The sequence below is a fragment of the Cebus imitator genome, unplaced genomic scaffold (assembly GCF_001604975.1).
Source record: "Cebus imitator isolate Cc_AM_T3 unplaced genomic scaffold, Cebus_imitator-1.0 Scaffold49, whole genome shotgun sequence".
NCBI lineage: Eukaryota > Metazoa > Chordata > Mammalia > Primates > Cebidae > Cebus > Cebus imitator.
The window spans coordinates 5,147,812-5,173,008 of NW_016107364.1; the positions used below are offsets into that span (position 1 = coordinate 5,147,812).

Here is a 25,197-nt window from a genome sequence, read left to right on the forward strand (position 1 = left end):
AGCCTGTCCCTTTCTCCCTCAATTTAGCTAAAGTCTTCACTGATAATATCCACTGAGACATAAAGTGAGATTTCTTTATCTGTCTTTCAGCCTTAAATTCAATCTGTGTTTGTGCTCTCTTAGATACTCTGTTCCTTCTCCTTGCTCTGGGCAGGCTGAACACATAAGTTACAGTGAGATAACAAGAGCAATTCTAGCAGCAAGCTGTTGACACTGGTCTAACTCTCAACCCAGGGAACCAGGAGGGTGAGCTCTGCCTTTATTCAGGACAAGGCCCTTAGTGATTTGTAGTGATTTGTTTTCTTTTTCTTTTTCTTTTTCCAGTAGAGCAGACCAGATGAGCAGGAGAGACAAACTTCACCAAAATCTTTATTAGAAGGATAGGTTCAAGTCAACTCTTTAACATATTTATTCACCCACTTCATGCATTTACAAAGAGCCTTTGTATCTTTTGTTTATTGCCTTATCACAGATGCCTGGAACAAATATTTACTCATAAGACAGCTCAATAATATTTACCAAATGTTGAATAATGTTGTCACATGCCTGTGCAAAGCAGGTACCTAATGAATGTATATTAACATGCTTTGATTTTCCCATACCCGCAGTCATTTCAAAGTCATCTAACTTAAAGTCACACTGGCTCAAGAGAAATCGGGAGCTCCTGTCTCAGGCTTAGACTCAATAGTTATTATGACATAAAATGGCTTTTTTCAACAGGAAGCAGAGTACTGAGTGCTAAACTTCACAGGACTGACTTTCATCTTGCTTTCATTGTATGCAACAGGTCATTGCAGAATTTGTATTTGACCAATGACACAATGAAAGATAAGAAACTTTGTCTGGGATGGAAAATGTTTTCAAGCCCTAGATCTGGTGACTTTCCATTTAGTCACACAGAAAAAGCAACCTGAGGAATAGAATATGTTTGGTGTTAGTCGCTAAATGAAACAGAGATGAAAGTTAAAAGAAGACAGCTAAGGATTCAACATACTCTTAGAGGTAAAATTCTTTAGCAGTTTTCATTTTAAGTTTGTTACCTTAAAAACTTAAATTGCTGACAGGGCACAATGTTGTAAATCAACTCACATCAATATTTATTGAGTAAATGCTTCACAGAAGACTCTTCTTATTGAGCTTATTGGGTATTAAAATATATCGCATCATAAAAAGGAAATCAATTGCCCAAGTCTAAACTGTAGCTGTTAAATTTTCCTACCAGCTATTTGAAAAGCTAAGCTCTGCTTGTAGGGGGATAATGCCAGGATTTTGAACGTTATCTAATGAGCTCAAGATGAGTTTGTGAAGAAATTCTTAATTTTAAAAAAAGGGATTTGATTGCTATTTATAGAACAAAAAGATACTTACTGCTTCTATTTGCTAGTGTATTTCATTCTGATGTAGGGAGGTAGCCCATTAAGAAAATCCCAGTGACTTGAGATGGTTGATCAAAGAGACATTTAGTGCCAAATTCAGAAGTGCTTTGAGTGATAAGTAATCAAAAATGACATGAGAAATTAAGCCAAAATTAACCCAGCAAAAACATATCAAATACAAATTCCTGGAAGTCTTCTTTTTAATTGTAATGATATGTCTTTAAAATGATTCAACTCATATAAATTCAGTCAAGACCAGTATAAAAAGCAGGAACATTAAGAACCATATCTGAACGTAATTCAAGGAAACAGTTGTCAAACACTAAATGTCGAAAGAAGCAATGATAAAATGACTGAATCTAGTTGACGATGATGACGATGACAATGAATGATTCACGTTCAGCAGCTCCTGTGTATTTGACATTATTTTTACAGCTAATGTGTCATTTAATATTCATAAGTGTCCTGGATGTGGAAGTAATTTACAATAAGGTAAAGGACACATAACAGTTTCCCCATTGTATACTTAAAATATGCAACTCAGATTGATTCAGCAACAATGTTAACTATTGCCAGAGAGGGGACTAATGTGCTTCTCATTACATAACATGCCTATGATTTCTTTACCTTTGTGATTCTAAGATGTATCACTGACATAATGAGCCCAAAGCCTACTTTACATGCAACACACACCCATTTTTGTATCCATTCTATATTGAGGTCTCATGTTCACAAGACCCAGTAAAGCCAAGATGAAAAAAATAAGAGATGTTCTTTTATGAGAATTACAATCTACTAAGGCAATAAGTATCAAAGAATTAATTATTCCAATATATGTTTAATATACTTAATATATTTAGTTAATATATACCTAATAAATAAGACACACAATATAATAATATGTATTAATGGGTCCACTTTTTACTAGCAGTGTGCCTGGGGAAGTCACAAAACCTCTGTGCCTTCCTGTGCTTACCTGTACAATGTGAAGATTAGATGAAAAATGTGTGTATTCTGCTATACACCATTTTGGACACCTAGAAATTGTCAGCCAATATTGTTACTACAATAACTATTGTTGCTCTAATTATAATAATGAAATACTGTTCTTATATAAATAAGATAGATTTAACATAGTATGTATACAATAACTATTAAGAAAAACACATTTATTTAAATGCAGATTATGTTTTTGTATAGATTTCTCATCAGGCTGTAGTTTGTACAATCCCAAACACGCTTTAAGAATCACAAACAAGCCATTAACTTATACTTAGATGAATTTAAAATGTTAGGTAAATTTATTCATCATATGCAATAGATTTTCATATTTCATAGTAGTTATGTTCTATAAAGTCGCTATAAACACTGAATTAGCAAACACAGAATGGTTGCTCCTAAGGGAAATGAAGGGTTAGACTCCTGTGAGCCTCCAGTCATTTTTGTCAAACAATCCGTACATAACCTTGCTTTTTGTGTGATTTTCTTGAAAGACACCTCATTTGATGTGTATTATTGATACATTATAAACTCATTGGTGAAGTCAGCCAATGCACTGTAACTCAAGCCTAACTGAAATTGATCCCTTACTTCTTATACCTAGCAACACTAGCCAGCAGTCCGGCACTATGATTAGGGGCCATTATAAACGCAGAATCATCAACAAAAAACATACAAAAAGGGCTGGGCATCGGGGCTCATGCCCGTAATCCCAACACTTTAGGAGGACAAGGAGGGTGAATCACTTGAGTTCGGGAGTTCAAGACCAGCCTGGCCAACATGCGGAAACCCAGTCTCTACTAAAAATACAATTAGCTGGGCGTGGTGGTACATGCGCGCAATCTCAGCTATTCAGGAGGCTATGAAAGGAGAATTGCTTGAATCCAGGAGGCAGAGGTTGCAGTGAGCAGAGACTGCACCACTGCACTCCAGCCTGGGCAACAGAGTGAGATTCTGTGAAAAAAAAAAAAAAGGATACAGATGTGAAAATCATGGCACTACACAGACTGCCAAATGAGCACATGTTCCTTCTGTGAGAGCTGAAATGGAAAGGCAGAGCACAGCCTTGTTTGTCCTCAGGTGGGAATGTTGGCATCAGGTGACTCCAAGTTTTTATTGCTTTATGGACTTTCCAGAACCACCGTGAAAGCACAGAGAGTTTTGGTTAAGGGGCCACGAATAAATCTTAGCAAGGAGGCAAATTCACAAACAAAGATTTCATGAAATAATGAGAACCAATTATATTTGCTATTGTTTTTGCTAATTGAAACCTGGAGAAATTCACAAAGAGTTTGAATAACACCAAGTTACACTAAGTGGCAGGAGAATTCGTGTTCCTAGAGGGTACCTGACATGGTTTGCTTGTGTCCCCACCCAAATCTCATCTTGAACTGTAGTTCCCATAATCCCCAAATGTCGTGGGAGGGGCCTGGTAGGAGGCGATTGGATTGTGGGGGTGGTTATCCTCATGCAGTTCTCATGACAGTGAGAGCTGATGGCTTTATAAGAGGCTTTTCCCTGTTTGTTCAGCACCCCTCCTTCCTGCTTCCCCTTCCCCTTCAGCCATGAATGCAAGTTTCTTGAAGCCTCCCCAGCCATGCTGAACTGTGAGTCAATTTTCTTTTATAAATTGACTCTTTTCTTTATAAATTACCCAGTTTCAGGGATTTCTTCAGAGCAGCATGAGAATGGACTAATATAATACCCTATAAACCTGCAATGCTAACACAGAAATTGTGTGACTCAAAACCTAGTTTTTACTATATTTGGACTGTGGTTTTTAAAAGCTGGTTGACGGTCATAATTGCCCGATTACCTTATTAAGAATATAACTTATAAGTCTCACTCCCATGTTGCAGAAACACAATCTTTAAAGACAATGGGATAAAAGAAATTTTATCTTTAAAAACATAGAATCTTTTTGGTTAATAATTGCAAAAGTATCTCAATACTTCATAAAACATTGTGATCATCAATATGGATGTTAATTATAATTGTGTATGGCCAAAAGATGTCTCCTTGACCAGTTTGATTCCAGGATACTAATAGTTGTTAACACTGTCAACAGAACTCAGTCCATTATTTCAATCTGGCTTGACGGCCCAGGTTAAATTATTTTACATTATTATGTAAAGTTTGAAACAAATATTAAGGATCTTAATTCATCTTTAACAAGAAGAAAGACACTTTAACACAAAGGGCAAAACAGAAGTACTGGTTTTTGAGATAGAATTTTGATATTTGCATCTGATCGATTTATGTATCACTAGATATATGTAAATTTCAGAATATACACCCCCCCACCCCATGGCATAGAATACATTGGCTTACTCAAAATAAAGCATTATTAAAGTTACATAATGTTAAAACCTGAGTAATTGCTTTGATTCTTGAGTAATTTTTTCAGTTTATTCTTAAGCAATTGTTGCTGTTTTTTTTCTTTTCTTTCCTTTCTCCTGTTTGTTAAGTAGATCCCTTTGTAAAAAATAAATCATTCTGGCATAATATAAAAATGCAAAAGTTATGCATATGTATGTGTCTGAATGCACGCACATACACACATGCACACACACATATGTTCCTGCTCAGAACACAGGTAAATGTCTAGTACTATCTTAAAATTCTAAGCTTATTTAATACTGTGGCTTTCATATGGTAGTTAAATTTGTTATTAAAATTAAAAAAAATCTACCTGGGAAAGTTGGAAATTCTAGGCCTGATAGGTTTTATACAAGGAGTGATGTATAGTAAAATTAAAATATCTATGTGATTATATTATTTCTGTATTTCAGCATTAAATAAGAACATACTTGCTAAAACTTGCCTCAAAATACACTCTGATTAATTTGTCTTCTGTGAGTATCTTAAAGTAAAATCCAATTGGACTCACAGGCATCTTCTTCCTGAAGAAGATTACAGATAATATTATGCCAGAGCATCATTTTATGGCTCTCACATTTTCATAAATGCCTCCACAGCTGAGAAAACAGAATCAAACTTCAATGAAGCATTTGCAATGTAATGGTTCTCTGTGGTTGTAGTTTCAGCATTTATTTTTGTCAGTAAAATCTGCCCTTTGTTGATATAAAAGGATGTCTATCTTTGAAACTCAGCTTGCATTTGAATGAGGATGTTAAAACAATTAAGCACTGGGCTCTATCTTTCTGCCATCCGCTTCTCCTGCATGGCTAAAACACTGAACATCTTGAGCTGCGTGGTGCCTGGAGCTGGGCCATGTGGCTTAGATACAGTCAGCAACTCTGGGAACTGCCAATTACTATGTCCTCTGCATTCTGTTCCAATCATTCTGATTCCTCCCAGGGAAGGTTATTCTCACTTAGAACACCATAGTCCGTAAACTATAACTTTAACAATAAGATTTTTTTTAATCACAGTAAGTTTCACAAATACTTTGAATGCCACATAGGGTTGTCTCCAAAGGGCAAAGCATACAAATGGGAAACAGTTGTGTAAATACCAAATACGTAACTCTTGTAATATAAAAAAGAAGGAAGACATCAGCACCAGCAGTAACTAGAACTTACTTAGCACATGCTGTGTGTTAGGGCCAGATATGAGCTTAACATTTTAAAAACTCTAATCACTACAGCACCCTCATGTGACTGATATCATTATTATCCCCATTTTTTGCACCCACATGTCCATTGCAGCATTATTGACAATAGCTAAGATATGGACAATACCTAAGTGACCACTGACTAATGAATGGATAAAGCAATTGTACACACACACACACACACACACACACACACAAATGATAGAATATTATTCAGTCTTAAAGAAAGAAATCCTGTCATTTGCAACAACATAAATTAACTTGGAGGCATTATGCTAAATGAGATACACCAGACATAAAAAGAAAAATAGGCATGATCTCTCTTAAATGGGCAACCCTAAACAAAAGTTAAATGCAGAGAAACAGAAAGACTATCAAAGATGGGATAGAAGGAATGAGAGATGTTGGTCAAAGAGTACAAACTGCTCTTATTCAAGATAAAACTGAGAGCTCTAATATACAATCTGAGGGCTACACTTAATATGATTGTATTGTGTATTGGAAATTTGCTAAAAGAATAGATATTAGGTGTTTTTACTGTATACACAGAAAAAGATATCAAGGTGAGACAATAGATATGTTACTTGGCTTGACTACAGTGATCATTTCACTCTGCATATTGTATATCAAAACATCATGTAAGGCTGTGTGTGTTGGCTCTGGTCTGTAATTCCAGCATTTTGGGAGGCCATTGTGGGTGAATCACTTGAGGTCAGGAGTTCAAAGCCAGCCTGGCCAACATGACAAAACCCTATCTCTACTAGAAATGCAACAGTTATCCTGGTGCAGTAACATGTGCCTATAATCCCAGCTACTCAGGAGGTTAATGCAGGAGAATCACTTGAACCCAGGAGGCAGAGGTTGCAGTGAGCAAATATTGTACCACTGCACTCCAGCCTGGCCAACTGAGTGAGACTTTGTCTCAAAACAAAACAAAATTATGTACACCTTAAGTACATGAAAATAAAATGAAATAAAAACAAACAAAAGCAACAAAAAACAAAGAATAATAAGGAAGACTAACAGGAAGAGGAATTTATCACCTAAGAACATGCTTGTAAAAATTTATGTTTATCATCTATCCAGTGCCTCTATATATATTATCTTAAATTTATTCTCATACAGGTTACTATGTCTATTATGTAGATTTAAAAACTGAGATGCATTAATAGCCCAAAACACAGTGCACCCTAAATCCAGGATTCAAATGCCGGTGTTCTGATGCTGAATCTTCTGCTCTTTTCTTGAGGAGAAAGACAGTACTGCTGCACTGATTTAATTTAAAATGGAAACCCCCATAAAAATAAAATACTTCAAATTATTGAAATTTTTCCAGAAGAAATGACAACTTACAAATTTCAAATGAGACTAAAAACTTACGTGCTTCAAAAAAAAGGCCTTTGCTTAACGTATAATCTATTTCATTCATATTTCATAGGTGTGTTCACACCATTTATTACAGATGATAGTTTCTGCACAAGATACTCAGTTACCATAATCTTCTATTTACGCCTTCTCTATTCATTAGCTCCTTGCTTTCTGTAATGGAAAATGCGTTCCAAGCCATCTGTCAACATGACTCACATTTTAACCTCTCTGGCAGGCCCTTACCTACTTCTACCTAGAATTTGTGCATGGGCCAGATGCTATCAGAGTTTCAAGTGAAAAACAGCATCAGAAACTTCATAAGGGGATAGTTATCAGTAGTCATTATTTAAACATATAATGTTTTATGAATGCACTTAAAAAGGGTTCTTTTAATTTGTGAAATCATTCCTTAGGGCTGATTCTCACCTAGGAGAAGGATGGAGAGGTCACAGATGGTATGTGACCAAGGAGAGCAATAAAATTTTATAGTTATCAAAAGTTTTCCAAAATAAAAATAGTGAAAAGCTCTGCTTTGGCCACTGTCTAAGAAGATAATACTATAACATGTAATATTTTAGAAGAAGAATCATTAAGATCTCTGGTCACATTGTTGATGATTGTTTGAGGTGTGGTTCATCTCTACTAAAGAACATACATGACCAGCTATGTGGAATGAGGTTACAACCACCTCCAACTTACCCACTAATGTTTTGCTATTAAACTATTTATTCTGATACCATTAGAATAATTAGAAGTTATTATTATATTAGTTTACATTATATATAAGACTTTGGTCACTGTTTTTATGCCTTTTCTTTAATGCTTTCATGGATAAGGCCCTTATCTAACTACAAATTTCGAGAGAAAAAGCTATATACCCTTTTATTACTCCATTCTCACACTGCTATAAAGAATACTACCCAAGACTGGATAATTACAAAGGAAAGAGATTTAATTGACTCACAGTTCTGCATGGCTAGGGAGGCCTCAGGAAACTTACAATCATGGCAGAAGGGAAAGCAGGTATGTCTTACATGGTGGCTGGTGAGAGAGCATGTGTGACAGAAGGAAAAACTACCTTTTATAAAACCATCAAATCTTGTGAGCATTCATTCATTGTCTTGAGAACAGCATGGGAGAAACTACCCCCATAATCCAATCACTTCCCTCCCTCTACATGTGGGGATTACTGGTTCCTCGCTCGACATGTGGGGATTGCAATTGGAGATAAGGCTTGAGTGGGGACACAAAGTCAAATTGTATCAACCCTTATAGTTCATAAACTCTGAACATGAAGCTTTCAACCTAGGAAATAGTATATAGCCATTTCACCAATTTGTTTTATGTCAGGCTTCAAGATGTTATGTAACTGACTGTCGATGTTGTGATTCAAGATGTATTTTAGAATACAGACTCTGTACTTGGCATTGCATTAGATGTCATATAGCACAAAATTAAATTTTGACTTCAATAAGTAAGGTTTTCTTCAAAACAAAGGCAATTTATTTAATTTCAAAAATATTGAATTAATAATTTTGAATATTTAATTTCAAAAATATGAGATTAATAACATTGAATAATAATATTGAATAAAACAGGACTGCATATATGTGTTAAAGTATAGTTGAAATAAAATACAACGAATGAAATAAAAACAAAAACATAAATTAGTGTGGTAGAGGACCAATAAAAAGCTTACATCAAATAAATCAAATTCTGCTTCATTAGGAAAAAAATAAAATAGATGAATCATTAATTTATTCTATAAAAAGGTAAGATAAAGCAGAGGTATACAAACTAAGAAAAAATGAGGAATAATCATTGATACATAGAAAATTAAATTTAAAACAATGCAAAACAAACAAACCACCCAAAGAAGATGGAAATGTACGGTTTATTCTGTTATGCAAATAATGGAGACATAAACTATATTAGTCAGTGTCACAACTAATCGCTATCCCAACATGCAGCCCAGGTTAAATTATAATTGATGGTAATACTAGAGAAAAGAAATGGATTTTTACAAAATACAGTCTTCCAAAACCGACCCTATCTTCCAAAACTGACCCAAAACAGATAGAAGCCTGAAGCAGACAAGTTTTCATAGAAAAAATAAAAGTTATACAAAATTGCTTTATAAAAACGAAAAGAGAAGCAGTAGGTTTTGGTTGTCTCAAAGGGAATTCCGCCAAACTTTTAGAGACCAAATAGTACCAATCTTGCACAAAATGCATCAGAACATAGAAAACAAGAAAAACTTTCAAGTTATTTTTTGTGAACAAAATACAAGACAGATCACTAAAACTGATAAATACAGCACACAAAGAAAAAAATTTAAAGATAAATATCATTTATAAATATGCGTGCAAAAATATTGACTAAAATATTAGCAAAAGACCCCAACGTTACATTTAGAAATACTACATCAAGCCGGTTTTATATCAGGAATACAAAACTATTTCAAAATTTGAATATGTATCACAATAATTGACTATATTAATCAATACCAGGAGAAAATCTACATTGCTGTTTCCATAGATTCCGAAAAATTATAGGACAATATCTACAATTTAGTACTATTGAAAAATCATTTAGAAAAGAAGAGAGGGTAGAGTGTCTGTCATCTATCTATCTATCAATCTTCTATCTATCGATTAATCTACAGAGTGAGATGGGCTAAGGAGACGGAGAGAAAAAGAGAGAAAGATTTGAAAGCCAACATAATCATTTAATGGGAAAACTAAAGAAATAGCTCAAGTCAATGGACTTAGGATAGTGACAGGATGACTACCATTTCTACTGCTGTTTAAGATACTTTGCTATGTACTAGCTAATGACTTTAGACTTCAGAAAAACAACTGGAGTAATAAGAATATGCAAAGAAAAAATCAAACACCCGATGATATGATATTATTATTCATCAAAAATTCTATTGAAACAATAGTAAAACAAACCAAAATATAAAAGAAGTTAAAGGATCAATATACAAAATTAATATAACATCAATAACATTTGTATTCACATATAAAAACCAGTTAGAAAATATAATGAATGAGATGATCCCATTTACAATAGCCATAAAAATCATAAAACATGTAGTTATAAACCTAATAAAAGTTTTTAAACCTATAAGAAAAAATTATCAAATACTCCTTCAAAATGAAAAAAAAATGGCCTTGAACAAATAGAAAGCTATTTCTTGTTCTTGGTTATGACACCTCCACATCATTAATATGTCAGTTCTCCTCTGTCAGTTTATAAATGTAATGCAATTTTAATTAAAATTTCAATGGGAATTTTTTAATGGACATAGACAAGTTGATCCAAAGTTTATAATTAAAAAAAATACAACAGTTGCTAGGAAAACAGTAAAACAGAAGTGCTCCAAATTCCATTAGTTGTTAAAATTTAATAAGAAGCCTGTGTAAATGTAGTTGTGGTCCATGCATAAACAGACACAATAGAATAAAATGAAAAGTTTAGCAATTGATTCAGCTGCATTTACAAATATACTATATAATAGAAGTAGCAATTTGTATAAGATAAAGTTAGGTCTATTTCTCACACCATGAATGACAATCAATATCAAATGTATCAGAGGTCTGTATGTAAATATAAGATCTGCAAATACTAGAAGAAAACATAGATTACTCACAGCCTGGGTTTCAAGAGGAGATTTTTAAATCTGACTAGAAATATCAACCCAGTTAAAAATTGATAGATTTTACTGCATCAATTAAAGCCAAAAGACAAATGACACACTGTGAGAAACCACTTGCAACATGTGGCACAGACCACATATTAAAGGCTGGTATGCCAAATTCATATGGAAATTTTAGAAATTGAGGAAAAAGGCCAAAAATTCTATAAAGAAACAGATAAAACATGAACAGACAATTAACAATGAAAAATATTAGACCTCTGTCATGTAAAAACATGTTCAATTTTATTCATAATAAGAGAAATTCAAGTTAAAATTATACAGAGATGCTGTTGTTATTCATCCATCGATAAACACAATTTTTAAAACTAGACACATGCACACGTATGTTCATTGCAACACTATTGGCAATAGCGAAAACACGAAATCAAACTAAATGCCTATCAATGACAGACTGGATAAAGAAAATGTAGAATACTATGTAGCCATAAAAAATAATATCAGATTATTTGCAGGGACATGGATGGAGCTGGAAGCCATTATCCTTAGCAAACTAATGCAGGAACCAAAAACCAAATACTGCATGTTCTCACCTGTAAGTGTGCACTAAATTATATGAACACATGGACACGTGGAGGGGAACACACTGGATCCTATCAGAGGGCGAAGGGTGGAGGAGGGAAAGGATCAGGAAAAATAACTAATGGGCACTAGGCTTAATACCTGGGTGATGAAATGATCTGTATAGCAAACACCCATGAGAGAAGTTTACCTATGTAACAAACTTGCACTTGTACCCCTGAACTTAGAGTTTTTAAAAAATGAAAACAAAAACATTTTTTTTAAAAAAAGCTAGACAACACTTTTTAAACGCGATGGGATAATGCCTTAGGGAAACTATCATTACTCTCATTCCCCATAGTCACTGCTGATGAAATGAAAAATGAGATAACACTTCCACAGGGAGATTTGGCAACATCTCTTAAAAGCATATGTGCAGGTACAGGTAGACCCTAAATGTGTGGGCAGCAGAAAGCATAGCTTCGAAATACATGTAGAAAAACTGATAGCACTGGGGGAGAAGTATGAATGCTCCTTTCTCAGTACTTAATTTAAAAAAACAAGTTCTGAAATTGAGGCAGTAATTAACAGCCTACCAACCAAAAAAACTTCAGGTCCAGACGGATTCACAGCTAAATTCTACCAGAGGTACAAAGAGAAGCTGGTACCATTTCTTTTGAAACTATTCCAAACAACGGAAAAAGAGGGAGTCCTCCCTAACTCATTTTATGTGGTCAGCATCATTCTGTTACCAAAACCTGGCAGGGACACAACAAAAAAAGAAAATGTCAGGCCAACATCCCTGATGAACACTGATGAGAAAATCCTCCATAAAATACTGGCAAACTGAACCCAGCAGCACATCAAAAAGCTTATCCAACATGATCAAGTCAGCTTCATCCCTGGGATTTAAGGCTACTTCAACATACGCAAATCAATAAACATAATCCATCACATAAACAGAACCAATGACAAAAACCACATGATTATCTCAATAGATGCAGAAAAGGCTTTCAACAAACTTCAGCAGCCTTTCATACTAAAAATTCTCAATAAACTGAGGATCCTTATCCAACAATTTTTATAATTGTTTACTTCCTTTTATGCTGAAAAACAGTGATGCCTTTAAAATAAAATTACTTGCCAATAGGACAGTTTATAATCTTTTTCTTGGTGTTAAATTTAGGCTTACTTCTAATATTGGAATTTATTCTGAAAATATCACTGAGATTTTTAAGTAGAATTGTGTAAACTTTTGTTAAATTTTAAACTAATACAGAGTTGGCTACTACAATATTGCTTAATCTAATTCAGAAACACAGTTATATGACATTCAATAACGTTTTATAGTGTCTTCATACCAGTTTTCCTATTACATTTTATAAACATTTCTCATGTTTAAGCATGTTTTATAGTTTTTATGCTATTGCTAATATATATGGTTTATCGTATATTTTGACTACATTACTTGTACATAGAAAAGATTGTAGTCCTAGCATTCTCTACATGATTTTTAATTTATTTGTAATTAAGAATAAAGTAAATTATTTGATCATTATCTAACATCTCCTTAACTTATTGCATAGGCTAGAAATTCTGTAAAATTATTACTCACAGAGCACAAATAATTTGTGTAGATTTTCTATCTTTAAGAGGTAATATACAACTTTCAACTCCTTACGTGTAGATTACATTTTGCGACTTCCTTCCTAAGAGTACAGTGGGCAAAGGGTGAAAAACGAGTAACAATACAGTGATGAAAGCTGAGAAACCCCACTTCAGCCAGGTGATCAAGATTGACACCAACAGTGATAAGTAATTTGATGCTATTGCTAAATAGGGATTATAAGACCACAGAATGGACTTTTTGTGGCAATAAAATACTGAGTTATAATCCAGACTTAAAACCATGTCAGGTAAGGGTTAAGGCACACACCCCTACACTTAAAGAACGTATTTGTTTTAACTGTCATGGGATTTTTGTTTCTTTTTTTTTTTTTTTTTTNAAAACTGGCCTTTAATATAAACAGTATTAAAATAATTACAACTCACTAACTGTCAGGCATTCACTAACTGGATCTCCTGTTTTGCAAGTCATAACTATAGTTTTGATTGGACAAGAAACTGATTTTAATAGTTTTTTTCTGAAAAAATTAGGAGACTGCTGACCATGGACTTGTTCTGGCCAGTTTACAGAGGTTGCACACTAAATATCTTCATGCACCTGTTTCACCTTCTGATGTATAGGGCCTAATTGTAATACATTTAAATGTTGCATCTCCATCCCAAAGTAAATGTAAGATACATGTAAAATGTTGCTTACCATACATATGCATGTCCCCCTTCATAAATATACATAACCCTCATATACATGTTAAATCTGTATACTTGGCCAACCCTTTCAACATAAATTCCTGTTGCACCCTCCCCTCCCTCAAAGTGCCATCTTCCAGCCTCTGCCAGAGTTTATGCACACCTCCCATTCTGCCGAAATGGCCAACCTGCAGGCTGTAACCATTTATAAGAAATTAAGTCTCCCCCTCAAATTTATAAACCTCATGATTCTTCAGTTAACAGTATCCTTGATTTGTATCTTTGACATGATATAATGAGCATGGCACTTTACATCTGGCATTTCCGTCTCAAAACTCATCACCACCATTTAATCATTATGAGAACACAAATGAAGGACACTTAGAAAAGTGTCAGTACTTGACCGGTACTCCTCAAAACTACCAAGGTCATCAAAAAGCAAAAGGCTGAGAAATGTTCACAGCCAAGAGGAGCCTAATGAGAGATGGAAGGCTAAAAATAATGCCGGATCCTGGACCAGAAAACCAACATTAGGTAAAATCCAAAAAAATCTGAACAGACTATGGACACTACCTTAAAATAATGTATCAGTGCTGTTCATTAATTTGTAACTAATATGCTGTAAGAATAGTAGGTGTTAATTATAGGAAATGCTGAGTATGAAGTGTGTGAGAAATCTGTACCATCTCCACAACTTTTCTACAAATCTAAAACTGTTCACAAATAATTTTTTGATGAAATAGTCACATTTGCTACAGAGAAAAATCCAGTAAATGGATGCTACATAGCAGTCAAAGTTTGAAAATGAGGAATGGAGGCTAATAAGCAATACAAACGTGACACTTCACCAGAAGAAATTCTATGTAGTAATATTAACAGCAGACAAAATTACATTTAAGATAAAAATGGACAAAAAGTGCTAAAAGCAGATCACTCTTATTCATTAAGTAGCTCACCAAGAGATATTACAGTTATTATCCTGTGAACATCTATAAATATGCCCATAACAGGTATGAAAACAAAAAGCTTATGGACATAAAGAAAGATCTGACAACTCCAAAATCTTAGTACAAAAGTTATATACCCCCCATTACAGAAAGAAGATAAAATACTATTAAGAAAATAGAAGATTTCAGTATCAATACTAACAAGTGTTATCTAACATGCACACTATATGTGTCTCTTATTCCTGTCATGTAAATATGAGATATTTTCAATATTTATCACACAATGACTCACAAGGAAAATACTCATAAATTTTAAAAATTAATATATCATAGAAACCACATGCATATAAATTAAAAACCTATAATCAAAAGACTTAAAATCCTATGTGTTTATAACATTTTAAAATACAATCTTTACATATTTTTGTCCCATTCTTATATAATAACTTGCAACAAATCTTATATAACTCAAAACAAGAGTCGTATTCATTCTGATGTACCCACAGAGACCCAAAAGTCAGGATTTGCTTTCTATGTCAGGAAGCATCCTCAAGATAGCAAATTTACCATTGCAAGAGACTTTTTCATAGATAAGTATATATATAGAGAGAGATAAGTATATATAGAGAGAGAGATAAGTATATATATATATATATATATATATATATACACACACACACACACACCACACACACACACACACGTGTATCTATAGCATTTATATAGTATAGTATAGTAGATAAATAGTATTTCTGTATGTGTGTGTGCATAGATGTGTGTGTCTGTATGTGTATATATACACATACATATCTTTATTTGTCCAGCATTTGTTTTTTCAGATAAATAGCACCCTGCAATTTCTGCAAATTCAAAAGTGCATAAATTTCTTCTTTTAAGGAATAAAATCAATCCATGTATATATGGGGTAATACCTTTCTAATTCACTAGGCTGTTATTATGAATTAAAACATAAGTAAAAATGCATTGTAAGCTACAAGATGACAAAAAAATAGACAGAATTATGCTGATTTCTTGGGAATAACAATTACTTCCAAGCTGGGAAATAACACTCTGCACACCAACAGAAAGGCAAAGGACATACTTTAATTTTTTTATGTATACAGATTTTCAGCACAATTAGACCATTAGGGATGTTAGCCACTTGCTGAAAATTACCCTTGGCATATCTATTTGCCCTCAACTTCAATACAGAAAAATGTTTTAAGCTTTATGAAAAATATGTACAATCAAATGCCCTTATTGTTAAATATTCAGTAAAGCATGTTAAAGAAGTCAAAAGTAATGGATGGCAAACATACCGATTCACCACAGGCTATAGAAAGAGTCATTAAAATTGGTGCCACAGCAAGATAAAAATATAAAATATTGAAAGAAAACATGCACCTTACTGTTAGTAATACTTATACAGAAGTTTTATTTATTTTGCTGAACTTTTCATGAGTCACTTTTTTTCTTGCTGAAAAAGTGAAAGAGATTTTCTGCTTCTGGTTAAGAAATTCAGTAATAGAAAGACAGAATTCAGTAATGCACCTATAGCATTCACCCCAGTGAAATGTAAAATTTTGCATCTAATTTTACATACCCAAAACAACGGTAAATGTCAGGATAAAAAATGATGGATTTAGAAATGATAATACCTTAACTTGGTGTGTCCCAGTTAGGGTATGGATAGAGCAAATGCAAGCACATGAAACCTAGTTAATTTGAATTATAGGTGAATATTTTTAGTAGAATCATGACCCAAATATTGCAAGTCCATCCCATTGAATATTTACGACACACATTAACTAAAAATTATTCATTCGTGTATCTGAAGTTCAAATTTAACTGGATCGTCTGTATTTTATCTGACTGCTCTAAACCCAGTGAACTTCAAGTATTCATTCACCAGCTCTGAAAAGAAACATGTAGTCCACTGAATGAGAAAAGTTTGGAACATTTGATCAAATGACCGCAAAGCAACTGAATTGAAATTGCACAGAAAATTACCTGTATATTGCCATGTACAAACACAAAAGGTAACCTGGTTTTAGGAAGGCACATTGGAGTCAAAGATTTAAAGTCTATTCTGTGTTTCACCCCCTCACTTAAGGGTATTTTAGGCCCATTACATACCCTTTTTTAGCCTCAAGTTTATCAGATTTAAAGTGGGATTAGTATTTTTATCTTTGTTATTACCATTAAATTACCCAATAAAAATAGGCATGATGTAAATGTTTGTCCCACTTCTTTTCATTTTGGAGAGCACTAGAAGGTCCCAGTGATTTCAAAATGTATTCTTTTATTGCTATTTTTTAATTTAAATTCATATCATTAGAATATTTCTCAGCTATAAAAGCTTGTTTAGTCCCTTAAAAATGCAAGCAGTAAATGCAAGCTTCTGACTCTAGAAGCTGTTCGCAACTTAGTGAAGCATGGGAAATCCAGGTGTTTTGCTCTGTCCTGGGAGAGGTCACACTTTTACTGAATCCTTATGCAAAAGGAAGAGCTCAAGGGTAGTTAAGATGTGGAAAGACAAGCTTGGATTATCTTTCCATTTTTCCCTTGCTCATTCTTTTTGGACTATTGAGGCGTGTGTGCAGACAGCAAAGCAACCTCTTAGCACAGTTTTGTTCTGAGAAAGATCTAAAATAACCCATTTGAGATCAGAGATGTATCTAAAGAGGTTCATTTTAGTCCTGGGCCCAGCTTGGGTCTGGAGTTTAAAACCCGCGTTTAGAGGAGTGATCCTACGCCTTTATGTCAACTCTAAGTCATTGTAAAATTTGATTCTATTTTATCAGAACTTCATAAGGTCCTGGGGACAAGTTGTCTAGCAAAGTTGTCAGGGTTTGTTGTATGTGAGCCAATCAAGCAGATCTCATAAGAAAGAAAATTGTGAAAAAGATATAAAAGATTTAAGAACTAAAGAGATGGATCATGAAATGGATCACCTCTAATGTTCTTCCTGAGATATAAATACTATATGGCTATTCCTTTTCTTAATACTCTTGGTTTCTGAAGTGTGTGTGTATGTGTGTGTGTGCATGTGTGTTTTCGTTAATGGGATTCTTGAAGACATGAGTTCAATAGTCCCCAAGTGTATATTAGAATTACATCTGAAAAGGCACATACCTGCAACATCAAAGGATTCTCCTCTCACAGGATAATGTAGCTACAACCACAGAAGAAAATTAAGCCAGCACATTTAAATTTTGTTTTCTTGAAGCCGGAGGAACCTACAATAAGACCCTAAAATGTTATATTCCACAGATGAGTATTTTTTTTTATCTCTTAGCCTTTAAGATGTGTGAATTTTTAAAGCGTGTTTTCTAACCAGTGCCAATATAACAATTTGGAGACAAGATACTGAAGTCATGTTTTCTACATATTGGTTTTAGTGTTTTAATGAGGACAGGCTTATTGTTAAAGCATGTGGAAATTAATTGCTGTAAATCTAAGCAGTGGTAGAAAAACACTTAAATGAAGGTAGTTATTGTCTCACAGACGTCTCTTCATTTCTCACCATCTGACTGTCAACGCTAACATCATCTGGAAGGTACTGCGTCTAAGCTATTACAGCAATATTTGAAGTGCAAAGAAATCCTCTAGGACACTGATTAATAATAAATGTACTGAGTTTTGAAGGGCCATTTGAATTTAAATATATTCTATACCATAAAATGTTGAGGTAACCGTTTATCAGAAATACATTACTAAAAGTGAAACATTTTAATTTATTTGTTACATTGTCTATCAGTATAACATATTGATATCTTGTATGTACATGGTCATATATATATATATATATATATATATATTCTGTTTTCATCTTGTCTATTTTAACTAGAATGTAGTTCAATAGAGAACAAGCAGACTGCTATGTTCACAGTGGATTATTTATATGTTATTAAATCTTCAGATAATTATTTCTTTTTTAAAAAATATTTTATTTTACTTTTTGGCTGGGCACAGTGGCTCACGCCTATAATCCCAGCACTTTGGGAGGCCAAGGCGGGCAGATCACTAGGTCAGGAGTTCCAGACAAGCCTGGACAACATAGCAAAACCCCATCTCTACTAAAAACACAAAAATTAGCTGGGGGGCATGGTGGTGAACACCTGCAATCCCAGCTACTTGGGAGGCTGAGGCAGGAGAATCGCTTGAACTGGGGAGGTGGAGGTTGCAGTGAGGTGGGGTGGCACCACTGCACTCCAGCCTGGGCAATAGAGACTCTCTCAAAAAACAAACAAACAAACAAAGATTACTTTTTAAAATGAACAGGTAAAAGTGAATGTATTAACTGTTTACAACATGATGTTTTGAAGTGTATATACAAGTTGGAATGACAAAATCTAGCTAATTAACATATGAATCACCCCACATAGCTATCACTTTTGTGGTGAGAACAATTTACTTTCACTGTCTTAGCATTTTTTGACAATATAGGATCATTAGCTACAGTCACCATAGATCTCTCAAACTTATTCCTCCTGTCTAACTGAACTTTCATATTCTTTAACCAACATCTGCCCAACCGACTCCAACCCACCCAGTCCCTGATAACCACCATTCTACTTTCTGCTTCTCTAAGATTAACATTTTCAGATCATAGATACAAATAAGATCATACGGTATCTTTCTTTTTGTGCCTGCTTATTTCACTTAAGATAGTTTCCTGGAAGTTTATCCATGCTGTCACAAATGACAAGAGTTTGTTATTTTTCCGGGCTGAATAGTATTCCATTGTGAGTATACACCACATTTTCTTTATTCACAATTGGTGGACCCTTAGATTGATTCCATATCTTGACTGTCCATGAATAGCGCAACAATGAATATGAGAATGCAAATAACTCTTTGACATACTGATTTACTTTCTTTTGGATATACACCCAGTGGTGGGATTGCTGCATCATATGGTAGCTCTGTTTTTAATTTTTTGAAGAACCTTAATACTGTTGGCTATAATGGCTCTACTAATTTACATTTGCCATTTACAGTGTACAAGGGTTCTCTTTTATCTGACAAGGGTTCCACATCTATCTGACACTTATCATTGGTCTTTTTGATAATAGTTACTGAGGCGGTATCTAATTGTGATTTTAATTTGCGTTTTCCTGATGATTAGTGATGCTGAACCTTTTTTAATATATATCTGTTGGTCATTTGTATATCTACATTCAGATCATTTGCCCATTTAAAAATCAGGTTACTTATTTTCTTGCTATTGAATTGTTTGTGTTTCGTATATATTTTAGATATTAACCCTTTATCATATGTATAGCTTGCAAATATTTTCTCCCTTGTTTTTTTGGTTGTCTATTCAATCTGTTGATTGTTTTGTTTGCTGTGCAGAAGCTTCTTAGTTGGATGAAATTCCATTTGTCTATTTTTGTGTTTTCTGTTTGTGCTTTTAAAAGGATATTCCTAAAGCCATTTTCCAGACCAGTGTCATGGAGCTTTTCCCTATTTTTTTTTAAATTTTACTAATTTCATAGTTTTGTATCTTACATTTAAATCTTTAATCTATTTTGAATTTATTTTTGTTTATAATGAGAGATGAGCATCTCGTTTCATTCTTCACATGTATATTCCATCTCTGCAACACCATTTACTAAAGAAACCCTGTTTCCCCATTGTGTGTTCTTAGCTCCTTTGTCAAAATAAGTTGACTGTAAATGCATAGATTCATTTCTAGGCCCTTTGTTCTTTTATATTAGACTTTGCATCTGATTTTATACCAGTACCATGCTGTTTTGGTTATTAGAACTTTGCAGTAAATTTTGAAGTCAGATAGTGTGATGCTTCCTGCCTTGTTCTTTTTGCTATGGATTGTTTTGGCTATTCAGGGTCTTTTGTGATCCCACAAAAAGGTTAAGGTTATTTTTTCCATTTTTATGAAAAATGTCATTGATATTTTAAGACATTATGTTCAATCTGTAGATCAATTTGGGTAGTGTGGACGTTAACAATATTAATTCTTCCAATCCATAAACATGAAACACCTTTCCATGTGTTTTTGTCTTTCTCAATTTTTTTTCATCAATATGTTATACTTTTCAGTATATGGATCTTTCAACTTTTTGGTTAAATTTCTTCCTGTTTTACTTATTATTTTTTGTAGCTACTGTGAATGGAATTCCCTTGATTGTTCTTCAGACAGTTAGTTTTCATATGTGGAAATGCTACTGATATTTGTATGAGAGTTTTGTGTCCTGCAACTCTTATGAATTTGTTTGTTAATTCTAACAGTTTTTTTTGGTGGAGTCTTCAGGGTTCCTGTATATAGAATTATGTCATCTACAAACAGGGACAATTTAACATATTCCTTTTCAATTTGGAGTTTTACTGATTTGATTTTGGAAGTAATTAATTAGGTAAAGTTTTAGTAACAGACAACTTTTCATTTTACAGGCAAACAATGATGAATTTAAAAAATAAATCCCTCTTTAAAGTAAATTGTATCTACAAGATATTTTGAATGCATGTTGTATAAGGCAGAACACATTTAGCAACCTGTTTAGGGGAAATTACCTGTGGCATATATCCAATTACTATTTCTTTATTTTAAAACTTCAATTAAAAAATAGCTAATGAGAAATGAATATGTCTCTACTACAAACTACAAGATTTTTCTTTATCTTATATGAACAGGAGATGTTACTTCCTAGGTAGTGAGGAAGCCTGCCTAGAAGTTGCAGGAGTTTGTCCCTTTGCATGGGAAATAAGACAGCTAGTAGATTTCCTTTAGAAATCATACCTTTTATTCAGAATATCAAGTTCAGAGATATTTGAGCTTTCTGCAAATGGAAATTTACAGCAAGGCTGAAAAGTCGGTGCCTTTTGATAAGCAACAATTCATGCTGAATTTATGACTGCTTCCTATTTTAAAGTAGACTGGTATTGTCTTTTTTCCTCTTTCCAGTCCATTCTGACCCATTTTTGCTAGATTATTTCTGAGAAATTCAATTTCCTTTTGTTTTATCTATCAGCTTATCACAGCCCTGGTTAGTAGGATTAAATAAAGATTGCTTTTTTCCTAATTTCTTATTTTCTGTTGCCCAACAAAGGACTATGCTTTAGCAGATTAAATGGCAACTGACAACCCATCTCATTGGGAAGGATTTAACTGTGTCATGGTAGCATTTTCCATAAACTTTATAAAAATAAAATACATTCCCAAGTATATTACAGTAACTTGTGGCTGCTTATTTTTTTCACTTTTTTCCCCAAATACTTTTTTTTTTTTTTGCTTTTAAAACGGGGAAGTTATAGTAACTATTTTTTTAAAAATCACCAAATGATAGACATGGTTTTGGGGATTGCATGAAAAGCCTGCATACACTTTATGTTTATTGGAAAATACATTTATCAAATTTTAAAATAATTCTTCAGAGTATTTGCTCAAAGGTAGCATCTCAAATTAAAAATTGAGCAATGTTATTACATTTCTAATTCTTCATTACTTTTTTATTCTTTAAGATTTCTCAAATATTATATGCAACATTTCATTAATCTCAGCTATTGGTTTTTTATCTATCTAGGATTTCACTTTGGCAAATCTCACTTCCTTAAAAATATAACGTGATATCACTCTTCATAAGAGAGCAACTGAGAATTTGCTATCAGAAAATAATGTTAACTTTTACTCAGAATGGTAATGCTGGCTCAGATGCCTAGGCTGAGACTATAATCCAAAAACACAGTTTCAACCAAACATGCATCAAAATTTAAAGGCAAGGATTCAGTTAGAAATCATTTATTCAATTTGAAAGGGGAATCCAAACACTTAAGGCTAAATATTTAATGAGTTAAAGATGTTCGAACAGCCAATTTCAATGAAAAAGCAAACCAAGAGTAGTTCTTCAGCTCATAAACGACTATCATTAATAAATCTCTCTAAAAGAGGGTATCACACACAATAAAGGAATTCATAGGAAATGCTGGGTACCTCCTACTTCTCCATCAGATCTACTCTCCACCTGCTCTAAGCTCCATGACTTGACTCTTCGAAAGGACCCCCTTGCCTTCTGGCCCTCAGTTGGGTTCAGGCTATCAGAATACTATCAGCAAAATGTAAAAACAGTCGCAAGAATGACAAACTATGAAGAACCAATTTAAACTCTATTTAAAACATAGGGGAAAGGCTTTGTGACATTGGTCTGGGCAGTGATTTTTTGGGGAAATACCCCAAAAGCACTGCTAATAAAAGTGAACATAGACAAATGGGATTATACCAAACTAAAAAGCTTCTGCACAACAAAGGAAACAGTCAGCAGAGTGAAAAGATAACCTATGTTGTGAGGAAATATTTGCAAACCATACGTCTAATAAGGTGTTGATATCTAAGGTACTTAGGAAACTCAAGCAACTCCATAGCAAGAAAGGAAATGACACTCTTTAAAAATGGACGAAGGAATTGAGTAGACATTTCTCAAAAGAAGACATACAAATGGCCAACAGGTATTTTTGAAAAAAAATCAGCATCACTAATCATCAGAGAAACACAAATTAGAACCACGATGACATACCACCTCAAACCTATTAGAATGCCTATTATCGAAAAGTCAAAAGGTACATATTGGAGAGGAAATGGAGAAAGGGAAACCCTTGCATGCTGTTGGTGGGAATACAAGTTGGTATAGCCATTATGGATAATGGTATGGAGGTTTTTGAAAAAATTAAAAATAGAGCTACCATATGATCCAGCAATACCACCACTGGGTATACATCCATAGGAAATGAAATCACTATGTCAAAGGGATATTTGCGTTTCCATATTCACTGCAGCATTATCCACAATAAGCAAGGTAAAAAATCAACCCACGTCTTCATCAAATGATGAATAAATAAAGAAAATGTGATATGATACACAATATAATTCTCTTTAGCATTGGAAAATAATAAAAACATGTCATTTACGACAACATGGATGAACCTACATGACTATGTTAAGTTCAACAAACCTGTTACAGAGAGGGAAATGTCACATGATCTCACTCATATGTGGAATCTAAAAAAGTTGAACTCATTAAAGTAGAGAATAGAACAGTGAGCACCAGAGGCTGGAATAAGGGTGATATTGGTTAAGGAACACACAATTTCTGTTATGAGAAATAAGGTCAAGAGATCTGTGGTACAACATACTGACAATAATGAATAACAATGTATTCTTGAAAATTGCTAAGAGAGCAGATTTTAAGTGTTTTCACCACAAAATATTAGTCAGGTAATATATATGTCAATTAGCTTGATTTTGTCGTTCCATCATGTATCCCTGTTTCAAAACATCATATTGTACATGATAAGCGTGTGTATATATATATATATGTATATATATATATATATATAATTTTTGTCAATTGAAAATAAATTGATGAGAAGAAAAAAATTAAGAAGAAAAAATAAAAGACTGTAAAAGAAGGTCCAGAATATTTATTGAATGTATAGTAGCAAATAATAATACCAATTCTAATATGTATTAGCTAAGTTTAAACACATAGTTAACAGAGTAATTTTTTCCAGTTTTGCGGGTTCTCCTTTAGTTAACATGAAATTTATTATTAGGAACAGCTTTGGCCTTCTATCATGGTCTCCTGTTAACTGCAGGCAGTGGCTGCTGAGTAGGTTGCAGATAACTTAATCTTGCGCCCTGCCTCCCCTTCCTGCTGTCCTCCAGAGCTGAGTTCACCAGCTTGTCTATGGCACCACCCACTTGCTCACAGACTGGCTGGCCCCAGGGGGGTCAATCACTGGGCAAGAAGTACATCCAGCAGACCCAGCCCCTCACCCTGGAACACACTATCAAGTTGCACCCGCTTACCAATGATTACTTTTGGTACAAAAGAACCCCTCTGTGTAATGGACAGCTCTGTTGCAGGCAGATTTTAGTGCACGAGGGAAGGAGTTGATAAAATTACAAGGAAGAGGACGGTAGAAAGGGTTCTGCTTGGACATAAACCACTGGCTACCCCATGTGATACTGCTACAGCTGGGATCAACTTTCTTCAGATCACCTGGTCACGAACTTTACCCAGGAGAAGATAAAGTCAAAGGACTAAAACGCTTAATGACAGAGACGCTGTGTCATCAAGATGGAACTCTGAAGACTGTGTGATTGATGGCTGCATTGGTAACTGATGGAGAGGGCATTTTGAACCTCCTCAGTATCCCTATGTTCCTGCACGTATTACAAAGTATACGGGACACAGGGAGTTGTTTTTTGTTCAACTTCAAGAAAAAGCCTTGTTTGGAGTCCCCGAAAAGTACAAGCCGGCAGATAAACCATTGTTTGAATTGTATGACGATGCACCAAGATATGGGCCCATCATTTCCAGCTTCCCTCAGCTGTTGAGCAGGTCCAGTTTCATTTACAAATGAATCCCTGCACAG

At 34.1% G+C, this 25,197-nt stretch overlaps 1 pseudogene; it reads left to right on the forward strand.

The window, feature by feature from the left end:
* The first annotated feature begins 1,748 nt into the window (after window positions 1-1,748).
* On the forward strand, window positions 1,749-25,185 carry LOC108303578 (annotated as a pseudogene).
* The last annotated feature ends 12 nt before the right edge of the window (window positions 25,186-25,197 follow it).